Source organism: Salvelinus fontinalis, chromosome 9 (genome assembly GCF_029448725.1).
Source record: "Salvelinus fontinalis isolate EN_2023a chromosome 9, ASM2944872v1, whole genome shotgun sequence".
NCBI classification, from domain to species: Eukaryota; Metazoa; Chordata; class Actinopteri; order Salmoniformes; family Salmonidae; genus Salvelinus; species Salvelinus fontinalis.
Genome location: NC_074673.1, coordinates 46,723,577 through 46,741,588, shown reverse-complemented (window position 1 = coordinate 46,741,588; position 18,012 = coordinate 46,723,577). Strand labels below are relative to the sequence as shown.

Genomic DNA, 18,012 nt, shown 5'->3' with positions numbered 1-18,012 from the left:
ACCTCCGCCTTTGTGCAAGGGGGAGCACTGCCAGAGCCTTGCAAAATTACCTCCAGCAGGCCTCCATCGGACCACGCAGCCGGGATATCGCTCAGAAAGGAGACAGAAAGTGTCTCCTTTTTGAGCGATATCACGGCTGCGTGGTCCGATAGTGTTTATACTTGCGTACTATTGTTTGTACAGATTAGCGTACCTTCAAGCGTTTGGAAATTGCTAGTTGGAAAGGTCGGAAGGTCGCAAGTACGTTAATCTCCTAGAGATTAACGAACTTGCGAGAAGTGCAAATCAATCCCAGAACAACAGCAAAAGACCTTGTGAAGATGCTGGAGGAGACCGGTACAAAAGTATCTATATCCACAGTAAAACGAGTCCTAAATCAACATAACCTGAAAGGCTGCTCAGCAAGGAAGAAGCCACTGCTCCAAAACCGCCATAAAAAAGCCAGACTACGGTTTGCAACTGCACATGGGGACAAAGATCGTACTTTTTGGAGAAATGTCCTCTGGTCTGATGAAACAAAAATAGAACTGTTTGGCCATAATGACCATCATTATGTTTGGAGGAAAAAGGGGGTTTGCTTGCAAGCCAAAGAACACCATCCCATCTGTGAAGCACGGGGGTGGCAGCATCATGTTGTGGGGGTACTTTGCTGCAGGAGGGACTGGTGCACTTCACAAAATAGATGGCATCATGAGGTAAGAAAATGATGTGGATATATCGAAGCAACATCTCAAGACATCAGTCAGGAAGTTAAAGCTTGGTCTCAAATGGACAATGACCCCAAGCATACTTCCAAAGTTGTGGCAAAATGTCTTAAGGACAACAAAGTCAAGGTATTGGAGTGGCCATCGCACAGCCCTGACCTCAATTCTATAGAAAATTTGTGGGCAGAACTGAAAAAGCGTGTGTGGGCAAGGAGGCCTGCAACCCGGACTCAGTTACACCAACTCTGTTAGGAGGAATGGGCCAAAATTCACCCAACTCATTGTCGGAAGCTTGTGGAAGGCTACCCTAAACATTTGACCCAAGTTAAACAATTTATAGGCAATGCTACCAAATACTAATTGAGTGTATGTAAACTTCTGACCTACTGGGAATGTGATGAAATAAATAAAAGCTGGATTATATCATTCTCTCTCCTATTATTCTGACATTTCACATTCTTACAATAAAGTGGTGATCCTAACTGACCTAAGACAGGGAAATATTACTAGGATTAAATGTCAGGAATTGTGAAACTGAGTTTAAATGTATTTGGCTAAGGTGTATGTAAACTTCAGACTTCAACTGTATGTAAATGTTGTAGCAAAAATGTCTAAACTGTTTTTGCTTTGTCATTGTGGGGTATTGTGTGTAGATTGACGAGGAAAATAACAATTTAAAACATTTTAGAATAAAAAGGCTCTAACCTAACAAAATTTGGAAAAATGCATTGTATATATGCCGTTGTTGTTTTTAAACCGTTATTCTAGCATAAATGACACACATTATTCTACATGTCTTTATGCAAAGTATATGATTTAAGCCTGCAACTAGTTTCTAATATAATCATGCCAAAATGTGATTCAAAAATCTAATTCACTGACAGAGGGATAGCTAATGAAACACAAATTGACATTTACAGTAGCTGGCTAGGCTAGTCAAACTGTAACATTGGCTTGCTTTCAATAAATTAGCCTTATGATCAACGGCGTTAGCTCTAAATACGATCAAGACTATTCGTATTGCATGCTGCATATTTCAAGTGCAGTCGAAAACAGATGTTTATCTTATTTCCGTCTTCATCAGACAGCAGCTCAGCTTTTCACAAGAGGCTGTGTTTACATCATATATAGAAGCAGGCATTGGCTGCCTTCATCACAAGGGGTATGTATGGGAGTTCTGATTGGTTCCAAGTTTGTCAAATTTGCCTGAGCAGACAGTGTTGAAATATACTTTTTATGAGAAAATGTGCACGAATTTGAAGGTGATGACAAAATCTATAGTCACCATAAGAATGTTTTACTGTCAAATAGAAAAAAACTGCTCCTTCCTCTACGGGGATCGAGGAACTTCACGTTTTCGGCTTCGGCCCACCGCCTATTGGTGGTCTCTGGGGAGAAAAATCTAGCTACACTGTCAGCCATTGGCTATGCCCTCAGAAATTAAACAGAAGGTATCTGCCCTTCAACTGTATTAGGGCAGAATTTTGGCGTGACAGGGAAATCAATAAATCATATTTTGACTTGTAATGGGTGTGACCGTTTTTACAATATCTTTTTTTTTTTTACTTCCACCTCCTCAAAGGCCGAGACTCATCACTCCTGAGAGCACGAGCAGTAGCCTAGTTTTCCCACGGTCTAGCTAGCTTTTGTTGTAGTGTGTCATCAAGGAGGATGTTTTTGCTAATTTGTTAACATTGCCCTTCAAGATTAACTTTCAACAAGAAGTTAATTTTCAAATGATCATCATTTGGTAAGTGGCACTTACATTTTTAATTTTTTTTTTTAATGTGAAACATTGTTGCTTATAAACTTTAAATTAATTATTCTACATGTTGTGTTAGCGTGATTTTCAAATTAATTAAATTAATACAAATCTCATCCATCTACACACAGAAATCCATCATGAGAAAGTGAAAAAATGTTTTTAGAAATGTTTGCTAATTTATTTAAAATGAAATACAGAGAAATGTAATTTACATAAGTATTCATACCCCTTTGCTACGACACTCCAAATTGAGCTCAGGTGCATCCAATTTTCTTGCTCATCCTTGATGTCATTACAACTTGATTGGAGTCCACCTGTGGCCAATTGAATTATTTGGACATGATTTAGAAAAACACCTGTCTATATAAGGTCCCACAGTTGACAGTTCATGTCAAAGCAGAAACTTGACCATGAAGTCCAAGGAACTGTCCCTAGATCTGAGATGGTCAGTCTTGTGATGAGACATGTATCTGGGGAAGGGTATAAAGCAATATCTAAAATATGGAACTACCCAGATTCTGCCTAGATCTGACCAAACTGACAACTGGGCAAGAAGGACCTTGGTCAGGGAGGTAACAAATAACCCAATGACCACTCCGACAGAACTACAGTTCCTTGGCTGAGATGTGAGAACCTGCCAGAAGGACAACAGTCTCTACAGCGCTTCACCAATCTGGGCTTCATGGGAGATTGCCCAGATGACTGGAGTTTGCAAAAAGGCACATTAAAGAATCTGAAAGCATAAGGCAAAATATTCTGTGGTCTGATGAGACAAACATTTAACTCTTTGGCCTGAATGCAAAATGCTATGTCTGAATGAATAAAACCAGGCACAGCTCAGCCCCCATCTAACACCATCCCTACCGTGAAGTTGTGTGCTGCTCTCTTTTAACAGTGTCTAGCATATTGGCTTGTATAGCCCAGTACGACCAATAGCTTAATGTAATGGGCTGTGTGAGAATCTCTGGTAAGTTAAACTAGGCTATATCTTTGGTTATTTTTGCTCATTTTAATATTGCCTGTAGGTGCAAAATTGCAGGGACCATGGTTGGCAAGTGAGCTGATTCATATGCGCCTAAAATAACATTGCAGGACTGCGGTTGGGTTCGGGACCAGTTCTTGCGGTAGCCGGACAGATATCAGTATGAAAAGTATAGGCAAATCCTTGATGAGAACCTGCTTTAGAGTGCAAATGGCCTTAGACTGGGGCGAAGTTTTACATACCAACAGGACAATGACTCCAAGCATACAGCCAAAACAATGCTGACATGGCTTCAGAACAAGAATGTGAAAATCCTTGAGTGGCCCAGCCAAAGCCCAGACTTGAATCCTGTTGAAAATCTGTGGAAAACTTGAAGATTTCTGTTCACCGGCACTCCGCATCTAACTTAACAGAGCTTGAGAAAATGTGAGAAAATCCCCAAATCCAGATGTGCAAAGCTGATACAGACATACCCAAGACGATTCAAAGCTGTAATCGCCACCAAATGTGCTTCTACAAAGTATTGGCTCAGGGTGGTGATCGCCTATGTAAATTATTTATTTCTGTATTTAATTTTCAATATATTTGCCAAAAAAATCCAAAAACATGTTTTGTTTGTACTGCAAGTCTCCTGTAAGTATAGACTGATCAGGATGTGTAACCACACAGTAAAATAAACCATGTTCATCTGTAAACAAAAGGGCTACAGGAGACGGGTATGTGTCTTGTTACACTCAGTCAATAATGGGGCATTGGAATGAGCTGTTAGCAAAGATGTGAAATGTTTTAAGGGGGCTTGACTTGTAGACAGTCTAGTTGTGTATGAGCGCCTACAGTTGTGCTGTTGAGTAGCCAAGCACTGCCAACAATGGAGTGAATAGGCTAGAAGAGTATGCTAACAGCACCTTTCCCCCACGCTAAAGAACTAACTGCAAGGTGTGAATAGCTTCAGGAGCACTTGGCTTGTAGACAGTGTATTTGTGATTTTGTTTTCTCGAGGGTATTGTGCTTTCATAAATACCTTTTTGCTGTCCTGGATTGTTTCAGTCAGATGAGGTTAACATCTGACTCTTCTTTTGCTCCCTCATTTCCAAGTCCCTTTCCTCTCTCGTCCACCTGTTGGAAATGGGAGACCAGCCTCTACAGGTGCTGTAATCTTCTGTTTGATCCCCACAACGCCCCTGTTGTCAACACCAAACTCCTGAGGTTCCACAGTCCCCCACTACTCTACATAATTGCTGTCCAGGGGTAAAGCACTTCAGAGCAGAAGCTCTTGACTTGGCGATGCCCGTACCTGACCTCACTTACTATACCACTCTCAATAACACTCATGCATAATGGAAGAGCTCTATGTGTGAGAGAGAGGGGGAGTGGGCGGACTGAAATGGATGATGTTGTTCAACTGCATTGGCCACCTTGCCTAGTCACTGCAGTCACTCCAATAACGCACACTCCGATTGGACTAGTTAGAAATTGTTGGATAGATAGAAAAATGCTTTGGCAGGTCCTCTGTGAACCTCCTATCATAATGAGATTGGCTCTGTGCCAGACCTAGGAGGTGAAAATGGAATGTATTTGTTGATGATAAAGGATTATGAATTGGTTCCTTTTGCCGAGGTGTGCAATAAGATTGGCAATTGTAATAAGAGTCTTCAACTTCTCTGCCACAGTGAGGATCAATTGATTCAAACAGCCTCGGTGGACTGCTCTATCCAACATTCCATGTTCTATTTCTATCCAGCCAAGTCACTGGTGCAATCTCCGTCCCCGTCTCGTCTTTCATTTTCATCTCCGGTTCTCTCCTCTTGTTGTTCTTTTTCGTCTTCTCACCTCTTGCTCTCCTCCCCTCTATTTTCCAGTCTTTTTCTTTCTCCTCTACCTCAACTGTAATCGTTTCCTTTTCCCTCTCCTTTACCTCTCTGCCCCTTTGCCTCTTCTTCTCAATTGCCTGCTGTGGCCTAGGCGAGTGTTATTCTGCCTCTGGCTTTACCCAACAGCGACCATTAAAAGGAACCATCTCCCTCACATCACCTCAATCAAAAATTCACTCTTTCCCTCTACCTTATATTTTTCTTTCTGTGATGCTCTTCCTTCCCTAACTTCCTCTCTCACACCCCACATCTTGCTATTAATCCTTTCCTCCCCAAGTTCCTTTCCTCACATTTTCCTCTTTCTTTTCACCTCCATTTTTTTTTACAAAACATCCACATACAAACGACAACATACAGACACACACAAACATCCACAACATCACCCCTGCCCATAACCACCTGCTCACACCCCCATCTCCAGGGCCCGTATCATTCTCCGCCACATGGCCTCAAACTGAACCATTTTGTTTTTCTCTGTCGCCCACACACTTTCAACATTTAGATAATGAAACATTTGACATTTCCATTGTGTTAACAATGGAGGATTGGTTGATTTTCCAGTTTGTAAATATTTTCCAACCCGACAAGTATCTCACTGCACCCTCATATCAAATCTATTTTTTTTGATCACATACACATGGTTAACAGATGTTAATGCGAGTGTAGTGAAATACTTGTGCTTCTATTTCTGACAATGCAGTAATATCTAACAAGTAATCTAACATTCACAACAACTATCTTATACACACAAATGTAAAGGGATGAATAAGAATATGTATATAAAAAATATATGGATGAGCGATGGCGTGCGGCATAGGCAGGATGCAGTAGATGTGGTAGAATATATTATATACATATGAGATGATGTAGGATATGTAAACATTATTAAAGTGCCGTTATTTAAAGTGACTAGTGATACCTTTTATTAAGTCCATTTATTTAAGTGTCCAGAGATTTGAGTCTGTATGTTGGCAGCAGCCTCTCTATGTTGGTGACAGCTGTTTAACAGTCTGATGGCCTTGAGATAGAAGCTGTTTTTCAGTTTCTCGGTCCCAGCTTTGATGCACCTGTACTGACCTCGCCTTCTGGATGATAGCGGGGTGAAAAGGCAGTGGCTCGGGTGGTTGTTGTCCTTGATGATCTATTTGGCCTTCCTGTGATATCGGGTGCTGTAGGTGTCCTGGAGGGCAGGTAGTTTCAAATCAAAATCAAACTTTATTTGCCACATGCGCCGAATACAAGTGTAGACTTTACCGTGAAATGCTTACTTACAAGCCCTTAACCAACAGTGCAGTTCAATAAGAAAATATTTACCAAGTAGGCTAAAATATAAATTAATAATAAAAAGTAACACAATACAGGGGACACTGGTACTGAGTCAGTGTGCAGGGGTACAGGCTAGTTGAGGTAATCTGTAGGTGGGGGCAAAGTGACTATGCATAGGTAACAAACAGTGAGTAGCAGCAGTGTACAAGGGGCGGGGGGGTGTCAAAGTAAATTGTCCAGTGGCCATTTTTATGAATTGTTCAGCAGTCTAATGGTTTGGGGTTAGAAGCTGTTGAGGAGCCTTTTGGTCCTAGACTTGGCGCTCTGGTACTGCTTGCCATGCGGTAGAAGAGAAAACAGTCTATGGATTGCGTCAGCTTTGGTGACTGGAGTCTGACAATTTTCTGGGCTTTCCTCTGACACCGCCTATTATATAGATTCTGGATGGCAGGAAGCTTGGCCCCAGTGATGTACTGGTCAGATGCTGAGCAGTTGCCATACCAGGCGGTGATGCAACCGGTCAGGATTTGTATTTATTTATTTTACCTTTTTATTTAACTAGGCAAGTCAGTTAAGAACAAATTCTTATTTTCAATGACGGCCTAGGAATAGTGGGTTAACTGCCTTGTTCAGGGGCAGAACAACAGATTTGTACCTTGTCAGCTCGGGGATTCAAACTTGCAGGTTTCTAGCCCAACGCTCTAACCAGGCTACCCTGCCGCTGCACCATGCTCTCGATGGTGCAGCTGTAGAACCTTTTGAGGATCTGGGGACACATGCCAAATCTTTTCAGTCTCCTGAGGGGGAAATGGTTTAGTCATGCCCTCTTCACGACTGTCTTGGTATGTTTGGACCATGATAGTTCGTTGGTGATGTGGACACCAAGGAACTTGAAACTCTCGACCCGCTCCACTACAGCCTCGTCAATGTTAATGGGGGCATGTTCATCTTGTGTGTGTGTCTGCCTTTTCCTGTAGTCCACGATCAGCTCCTTTGTCTTGCTCACATTGAAGGAGAGGTTGTTGTCCTGGCACCACACTGCCAGTTCTCTGACTTCCTCCCTATAGGCTGTCTCATCGCTGTCGGTGATCAGGCCTACAACTGTTGTGTCGTCAGCAAACTTAATGATGGTGTTGGAGTCGTGGTTGGCCACGCAGTCGTGGGTGAACAGGGAATACAGGAGGGGACTAAGTACACACCCCTGAAGGGCCCCAGTGTTAAGGATCAGCGTGGCAGACGTGTTGCCTACTCTTACCACCAGGGGGAGGTGTTTAGTCCCAGAGTCCTTACCTTAGTGATGAGCTTTGAGGGTACTATGGTGTTGAACACTGAGTTGTAGTCAATGACCAGCATTCTCACATAGGTGTTCCTTTTGTCCAGGTGAGAAAGGGCAGTGTGGATTGCGTCATCTGTGGATCTGTTGGGGCGGTATGCGAATTGGAGTGGGTCTAGGGTGTCCGGGAGGATGCTGTTGATGTGAGCCATGCCGAGCCTTTCAAAGCACCGTTTGCCCCCGGTAATGCTTTGTGCAGACCACACTACCCTCTGGAGAGCCTTGCAATTGAGGGCGGTGCAATTCCCATACCAGGCGATGATACAGCCGACAGGATGCTCTCGATTGTGCATCTGTAAAAGTTTGAGTGTTTTAGATGACAAGCCAAGTGTCTTCAGCCTCCTGAGGTGGAAGAGGCACTGTTGCGCCTTCTTCACCACACGGTCTGTGTGGGTGGACCATTTCAGTTTGTCTGTGATGTGTATGCCGAGGAACTTAAAACTTTCCACCTTCTCCACTACTGTCCCGTCTGTGGATGGGGAGGGGGGGGATGCTCCCTCTGTGTTTTGTTGACATTGAGAGGTTATTTTACCTGACACCACAGTCAGAGGGCCCTCACTTCCCTGTAGGCTGTCTCGTTGTTGTTGGTAATTAGGCCTACCACTGTAGTGCTGTCTGCAAACTTGCTGATTGAGTTGGGTGAACAGGGAGTACAGGAGAGGGCTGAGAACGCATCCTTGTGTTCAGGATCAGCGGGGTGGAAATGTTGTTTCCTACCTTCACCACCTGGGTGAATGTCCAGGACCCAGTTGCACAGCGTGGGGTCGAGAACCAGGTTTTCGAGCTTCATGTCGAGTTTGGAGGGTACTACAGTTGAAGTCGGAAGTTTACATACACCTGAGTCAAATATATTTAAACTCACTTTTTCACAGTTCTTGACTTTTTAATCCAAATAAAAATTCCCTGTCTTAGGTCAGTTAGGATCACCATTTTATTTTAATAATGTGAAATGTCAGAATAATATTTGAGAGAATGATTTATTTCAACTTGTATATCTTTCATCACATTCCCATTCGGTCAGACGTTTACATACACTCAATTAGTATTTGGTAGCATTGCCTTTAAATTGTTTAACTTGGGTCAAACGTTTTGGGTAGCCTTCCACAAGCTTCCTACAATAAGTTGGGTGAAATTTGGCCCATTCCTCCTGACAGAGCTGGTGTAATGAGTCAGGTTTGTAGGCGTTCTTGCTCACGCACACTTTTTTAGTTCTGCCCACAAATTTTCTATAGGATTGAGGTCAGGGCTTTGTGATAGCCACTCCAATAGCTTGATTTTGTTGTCCTTAAGCCATTTTGCCACACCTTTGGAAGTATGCTTGGGGTCATTGTCCATTTGGAAGACCCATTTGATACCAGGCTTTAACTTCCTGACTGATGTCTTGAGATGTTGCTTTGATATATCCACATCATTTTCCTACCTTAAAATGCCATCTATTTTGTGAAGTGTACCAGTCCCTCCTGCAGCAAAGCACCCCCACAACATGATGCTGCCAGTCCCGTGCTTCACGGTTGGGATGGTGTTCTTCGGCTTGCAAGCAAACCCCCTTTTTCCTCCAAACATAACGATGGTCATTATGGTCATTATTACAGTTCTATTTTTGTTTCATCAGACCAGAAATTACGATCTTTGTCCCTATGTGCAGTTGCAAACCGTAGTCTGGCCTTTTTAATGGGGGTTTTGGAGCAGTGGCTTCTTCCTTGCTGCGCGGCCTTTCAGGTTATGTCGAAATAGGACTTGTTTTACTGTGGATATAGATGCTTTTGTGCCTGTTTCCTCCAGCATCTTCACAAGGTATTTTGTTGTTTTTCTGGGATTGATTTGCACTTCGCACCAAACTATGTTCATCTCTAGGAGACAGAATGCGTCTCCTTCCTGAGCGGTATGACGGCTGCGTGGTCCCATGGTGTTTATACTTATACTATTGTTTGTACAGATGAACATGGTACCTTCAAGCGTTTGGAAATTGCTCCCAAGGATGAACCAGACTTGTGGAGGTCTACAAAAAAAGGTCTTGGCTGATTTATTTTGATTTTCCCATGATGGCAAGCAAAGAGGCACTGAGTTTGAATGTAGGCCTTGAAATACATCCACAGGTACACCTACAATTGACTCAGGCGAAGTGAAATAATCTGTCTTTTAACAATTGTTGGAAAAATGACTTGTGTCATGCACAAAGTAGATGTCCTAACCGACTTGCCAAAACTATAGATTGTTAACAAGAAATTTGTGGAGTGGTTGAAAAACAAATTTTAATGACTCCAACCTAAGTGTATGTAAACTTCCGACTTCAACTGTACATTTTGCCAAGGCGGAGATGAGTGGCCGAGACCAAGAAGCATGTGGACGTATTCATTCAGGCTACAAACGTAGGAGGCCAAATGACAATCGCAGAATGTCATTACAATACATGCTGTCTCTTTTTAAATTGATCAAATTGTGAGTGCACAGTGCACTTTTTGGATGCTGGAATTATTTTGTTAGTGGACGAACGTGGGAGGGTAGCCAACAGGAGTGGCTATTTGAAGTGATTGTATGACAATCGGATGAAAACAACATCATGACTGGTTGTGTTTATGTCACATTAAAATCCTAGAGGAAAACCTGGTTCAGTCTGCTTTCCATCAGACACTGGGAGATTATTCAGGATAAGCTATTTACACGCAACTTTGATATCCCACTCATGAGTATCCCTGTAATCATGAATAAACACAATATTCCTAACTTAAATTCATATGGGTTAAATGGAATAGTAACTGACATATGGACACTGACTGTAGACCTATAACCTCTCACATGTAGCCAAATATAATATTAACTCCTGCAGAAAAATGCATTTCTTTCAGTGAAATTATACAACATGTTATATTTGTTTCAGAAACAGAAGTGGAGAAATATGATTTCTTTCTTTCAGCATCTTTTGAGAAAATGCAAATGCACGTGTAATGTGTTATCTGTCACTTTTATGCAAACCGTATTTCAACCACATAAAATATGCACCAAGACCAACTGAAGTCTTATCAGAAGCGTGTGTCATCGCTTTCTGAACTTTTCATTTCCATAAAACCTGTCAAACTGATGACATTTGGACATCATTCGACTGTTTTGGAGTTATTGTGTTTTCTTCCCAGTCCCTAAATGAAACCGACAACTTTACCAGTGTTAACTTGATCACTAATGCATTCATTCTATCGATGTAAGACATTATTCTGGTGAGCACTACTTTATTTAGTCTTCTGGGGCAACAAGTTATGACAGAAGAGATCCTGCATGTATCTAACTATAGTTGGCAAACAAATGCTCTACCAAATGTCAGAAATAATAATATGTCCTACCAAATGTAGACAAATTATAAGCAGAAACGTGTCTAAATTAGGGGTGAATAACTTACTGCGTACTGGACCATATAATCTACTGGTATCAGCAAAATAAATTATTATGGTGGATCAAACTGCACAGGTAGCCTACTTTTTGACGTGATTTGTTTGACAATCAGATGAAAACATCATCACACAACACCCATGGTAACTGAGTCTGTGCAGACCGTAAAAAACAATAGATGGGATAAGATGTTTACATGCCACAGTATCCCTTCTTAGGTCAGCATATTATTTGGGTTTCTCTTAACTGGGATACAAGCTTTTTCGGTCTATTGTAAATGGGATATTATATTTTTATGCTTCAACTCAAAAAACAGAATACTAGAGTATTCCGAATAATTACGGGATATTGGTGTGCATGTAAACGTGGTCAGTTTACATGCACAGTTTCTCCTATCTCTGTACCCCACAAATACAATTATTTATAAGTTCCCCCAGTCGAGCAGTGAATTTCAAACACAGATTCAACCACAAAGACCAGGGAGGTTTTCCAATACCTCACAAAGAAGGTCACCTATTGGTAGATGGGTAAAAATAAATAAAGCAGACATTGAATATCCCTTTGCATAGTGAAGTTATTAATTACACTTTGGATGGTGTATCAATACACCCAGTCACTACAAATATACAGGCGTCCTTCCTAACTCGGTTGCTGGAGAGGAATAAAACCACTCAGTGATTTCACTATCAGGTTAAAGGTGACTTTGAAACATTTAGAGTTTAATGGCTGTACCAGTATCTCAATACTTGTTTGTATCGTGGGTGGAAGCAAAACACGAAGCGGATTTAACTTCTTTAGTAAAACAGCCCTAATGTTGTAAACAGATATCATTATGTCACAATTCATTTTAAGTTATAGCACACAATAGTGTATATATACAGCAGGTTTTTAAAGGACCAATAAGGTTGTGACTTCATGTTAAAAAAAATATTGAGATACTGGTATCGTCACAACCTTACTTGCCATGCGGTGGAACTGATGTTGCCATGGCGATGCTTGGCGATGTCATGCACTGAGTGGGGCACAGTCAACACGCTGTTACCAATGGAGGGGTGAAAAAGAAGAGGGTGTGTGTTAGACTGTAACACTGTCTCCCGCTAGGATAGAGGGAAACTGTTACCTCTGGTCCCCGCAATATCCGTAAATAGCTGTGTGCACACATGCAGGTGTGGCCTGCTCTCATCGCAGCTTCTGCCTGCAAGTGTGTGTGTGTGTGTGTGTGTTCAGATCACAATAGAACACATTCATCCTTGCTGCTCTCAGACAGACGCAGAGCAGGCAACACACAATTACTCAATTAAAAGTCCGAACTGTAGTGGTGCAGGTCCACCCACCATGCCCTGCTGTGCTCTATGAGACTAATGAAGACGAAGTGGAGAGAGAACCCAGAAGGAAGGAGGGCATAGTACACACTGGCATCTGGCAAACACAGAAAACCCTGCATACTTACCATACTTTTCCATACTACAGATGGGCAGGTGTGTGTGTTGGCACAGAGTGAAGGTTATGTTTTCCTAGGGCGGATGTATTTTCTGTCTTCCTTGTCTGACACAGACTGGTCTGTCGCTAGAACAGTTCCTTACCACATATTAACAAAATGCTTCCTCCTCATTCTTAACATACACTTATCAGTATATTTAATACCATATCTATTCATATCTACCTTTGTCCCATCTTGAGAAAATGTACACTGAGTATACAAAACATTAAGAACACCTGCTCTTTCCATGACAGACTGACCAGGTGAAAGCTACTGTATGATGCCTTATTGATGTCAGTGTAAATGAAGGGGGGGAGAGAAGGATTTTTATGACTTGAGAGTATTGAGACATGGATTGTGTATGTGTGCCATTCAGAGGGTGAATGGGCAAGACAAAAGATGTAAGTGCCTTTTGAATGGGGTATGGTAGAAGTGCAACACTGCTGGGTTTATCAAGCTCAACAGTTTCCCATGTGTATCAAGAATGGTCCACCACCCAAAGGACATCCAGCCAAGTTGACACAACTGTGGGAAGCATTGGAGTCAACATGGGCCAGCATCCCTGTGGAACACTTTCAACACCTTGTAGAGTCCATGCCCTTGACGAATTGAGGCTGTTCTGGTGGCAAAAGGGGGAGGGTAAACTCGGTGTATAATGATGGAGCAGGAGAGATTGCAGAGAGGGATTGAGTGATAGTGAAATAGAGAGGAGAGGGAGGCATGAAAGCAGAGGTAAAGGGCAGGGGTTGGTAGGGGATTTACAGAATGGATGAGGTGACTGAGAGAAGAAAAAAGGCTTTGTTGAGAGGGTGTAGACAGGATGAGATAAATGTGTGGATAGAAAGATCGATAAATAGCTTTCGTACACTGAAAATGTACAACATACAGAGATGGAGCAAGGCTGTAGGAGACAATGGGAAAGTGTGAGAAATGGAGAAGAGAAATAGAGAGTGAATGAAAGGGATGGCTCTCCACAGTGGAAACTGCTTCTGGCGTCCTCTGATGATGTCACAAGTGAGAGCTCCATTAGCTCTCATAATGGCTCTCAGAAGGAGCGTGCAGCCTACTTCATTTGTGGGAAAAAGCATCAAAACAGTGGCGTCAAATGCTACATGGCTAAATGCTGTTTTGAGAGAGGCAGGCCAGATGCAACTTTGTCTTGGTGACATGGAGCTCTGCTAAGAGTGAATAAATGCATGCCCAAGGTGACACAGGGAAAGGTTGTTATATCTGTTGCTAACACATGGTTCTTGCAGGCATGTCCTTTCAGTCTGGCAGCCATGGAAAAACTGGTTGATATAAGAGCCTTAATGCCCAGGAGATTAGCCTCATTCTGCCACACACTCACACACACACACAACTTAGTATTTTCAGCATGGAAAGGACCACTGGGCAATGCATTAGTGACTGACATTGAGCTGACTGACACACCTGGCTGTGTCTATTGATCTGCTATCCTGTGGGAATTGCTGGTTTCCAAACAAGCTCTTAGTTGTTCTGAATGATCTGTGGAGTTTCTGAGGAGAGAGGAGAGGAAGACTTTGTGATTAGAATACATTCACACACACACACACAAAGACTGACACCTCAGTGCACACCTCCCACCCCACTCTACACACATTCTCAGGTTCAGTGGAGATGAACATTGTACAGTCGTGGCCAAAAGTTTTGAGATTGACACAAATATACATTTTTCACAAAGTTTGCTGCTTCACTGTCTTTAGATATTTTTGTCACATGTTACTATGGAATACTGAAGTATAATTACAAGCATTTCATAAGTGGCAAAGGCTTTTATTGACAATTACATGAAGTTGATGCAAAGAGTCAATATTTGCAGTGTTGACCCTTCTTTCTCAAGACCTCTGCAATCCGCCCTGGCATGTTGTCAATTAACTTCTGGGCCACATCCTGACTGATGGCAGCCCATTCTTGCATAATCAATGCTTGGACTTTGTCAGATTTTGTGGGGTTTTTTTTGTCCACCCGCTTCTTTAGGATTGACCACAACTTCACAATGGGAACTCTGGGGAGTTTCCTGGCCGTGGACCCAAAATATCGATGTTTTGTTCCCCGAGCCACTTAGTTATCACTTTTGCCTAATGGTTGCTGGAAAAGGCATTGTTCGTCACCAAATTGTTCCTGGATGGTTGGGAGAAGTTGCTCTCGGAGGATGTGTTGGTACCATTCTTTATTCATGGCTGTGTTCTTAGGCAAAATTGAGAGTGAGCCCACTCCCTTGGCTGAGAAGCAACCCCACACATGAATGGTCTCAGGATGCTTTACTGTTGGCATGACACAGGACTGATGGTAGCGCTCACCTTGTCTTCTCCGGACAAGGTTTTTTCCGGATGCCCAAAACAATCGGTGTCAAGTTGACCTCTTTCTTGTGCAATTCCCCACTTGAAAAGGACAGTCCCTCCACATGAAGATTTTAACTGGATTTCACTCAATAAACAGCCATGGAATCAGTTGTTTGTCTTTTATTTACCATTCTTTGGTTGGCAGTAAACAGGTGAAAAATCTCAAAAAAGAGATGACAAATACAAGTTATTATTTGAGTTGACAGCCTAATTAAATACACAAAATTATCCATATTCACCTCAGATAAACACATTTCTGCCATTATAAAATACAAGGTTTCCACTTTTAAGCAAATGTTTCCCAAAATAGAAACCCACCATTTTTAATCAAATGAGCAGAATCAGTATATTATCTAAATTTGCATTTTAGCCAAATACATTCAAAATATTTTTAGTAGTAAAACATTACATTTATTTTCTAATCAGTAGTTTTAAGCAGACAAATCTTACATTTTTTAGCCAAAGATTTTTTAGACTATACATTTGTTACTGAATTAAGAACTTGGTTTACTAAGATTTCTACAAAGTTTAAATGACTTTTAACCATTTCAAACAAGTTCTTTGTCAACAATGAATTTGGCTCTTCTTACTTTTCCTTTATACCCCACAAACATTTGAAGTTATAAATACCACTGCAAAAGTCCTATCAAAGTTAAGAGTCTGTGTTTTCCAGAGTATCATTAGCAGTGCACTGCTTAAGTCAGTCTAACCAAACATGGCCAATATGGCGCTTACCGGCTGTCTTTCACAGTTTTGTGGAGGGCTTGGACTTGCACAGTCACCTTGATCACAAATATGAAGTTTCCTTGGTCTTGTGGTGTTACTAATGCTCCTTTCACTGCGGTCTAAAGACAACAGCAGAGCCAGGTGCTGGCACGCCCAGATTGCCTGGAAGATTTGTTCCACCTGGTTCACCACTGATTGAAGGAGGAGGAGTTTCACCACTGAGCAGCTCCCAGGCAGTTTGTCAGCACAATCGGAAAGGGGATTCATCAGAGAAAATGACTTTACCCCAGTCCTCAGCAGTCCAATCCCTGTACCTTTTGCAGAATATCAGTCTGTCCCTGATGTTTGTCCTGGAGAGAAGTGGCTTCTTTGCTGCACTTCTTGACACCAGGCCATCCTCCAAAAGTCTTCGCCTCACTGTGCGTGCACTCACACCTGCCTGCTGCCATTCCTGAGCAAGCTCTGTACTGGTGGTGCCCCGGTCCCGCAGCTGAATCAACTTCAGGAGACGGTCCTGGCGCTTGCTGGACTATCTTGGGTGCCCTGAAGCCTTCTTCACAACAATTGAACCGCTCTCCTTGAAGTTCTTGATGATCCAATAAATGGTTGATTTAGGTGCAATCTTACTGGCAGCAATATCCTTGCCTGTGAAGCCCTTTTTGTGCAACGCAATGATGATGGCATGTATTTCCTTGCAGGTAACCATGGTTGGCAGAGGAAGAACAATGATTCCAAGCACCACCCTCCTTTTGAAGCTTCCATTCTGTTATTCGAACTCAATCAGCATGACAGAGTGATCTCCAGCCTTGTCCTCGTCAACACCCACACCTTTGTTAACGAGAGAATCACTGACATGTCAGCTGGTCCTTTTGTGGCAGGGCTGAAATTCAGTGGAAATGTTTTTTGGGGATTCAGTTCATTTGCATGGCAAAGAGGGACTTTGCAATTAATTGCAATTCATCTGATCACTCTTCATAACGTTCTGGAGTATATGTAAATTGCTATCATACAAACTGAGGCAGCAGACTGAAAATTAATATTTGCTTTTGGCGACGACTGTACATTCCACTGGAAAATACACTCCCAAACAGGCATTGAATCACCTTTTATAGAAACATTGTTAAACCTCCTAGTCATGTAATCTGGAACACTATTTATCTACCACCTGTGTGTAATGCATTGAATGCATTATGATGAAATATGAGCCTTGCTATGACGGATCATGGCTCCTAAACATTATACTGTTATTTTGCTTGTTTGTGTAACTCTTCACAGTTAGGCCCTTTTTTGACATCAATAACGATTCCCACTGACAAATGTGTCCCTCCCTGAAATGGAGTTGACATCAAGAGAAGTTGATCTCTGTTTTGTGAAATCTGCCTGTTGAGTTTCAGCTCAATTTGTCTGTACCTCTCTTAGAGGCTTTGTCTAGAGAACAGTATCACTTGGATAGACCTGTTTTGACTCTTTTATTTCTCAGTGAAGAGAGGCTTTCTAGAGGCCACCTATGGCAAGTACTTTTTCGGGCATGCACACACCCACTCTTTTTCCTCTCTCTCTCACGGACACACACACAAAAACATACAAAGAGCTAAGAGGCCAGGCGGAAAAACATTGTCTTGATTTTCACATATTACCATCCCCAATAGAAGAGGCTATCACAATCAGGTTGCTAAGAAAGTTTCCCCTTTTCATTGCAGTGCTTTCATTTCAGCTGACTCACTTTTGTCAGAGCATTCCTATTGAAAATGAGGAGATAAGACTTGGAGCTAAACCGTTTTTAAAGACTAGGAATAGCAATGACCACTTGTACATCTGCATTCCTCCAGCTTGCTAGTAGCCACACAGTTGATAGGCTAAACACATAAAGTTGCTTAAGTTGCAGAAAACCAATTTTGGAACAAGGATCCCCACACTGGGGCTGGAGGCGGGAGATAAGTCACTGTCCACATTGTCAGTAAGAAACATCAATATTTATGTTTTTGTAGCTTGCAGTCAGTGCTACTGTCAATGGGAAGAAGACAGACTGCCTCTGCCCTCATACATATGCAATGGCAGAGAAAGAAAGCTGCTATTTTATTATTTTTGGTTATGAAACGACATGTTGGCAAAAAGCATTGCCTTAGGACACCAATAGTAAT

The 18,012-nt window shown here is 42.1% G+C and overlaps 1 protein-coding gene across 2 annotated transcripts in view; it reads left to right on the top strand.

Moving 5' to 3' along the window:
* LOC129862718 (calcium-dependent secretion activator 2-like) overlaps positions 1-18,012 on the top strand; it is a 252,818-nt gene that overhangs the window by 20,585 nt on the left and 214,221 nt on the right. The window lies entirely within an intron of this gene.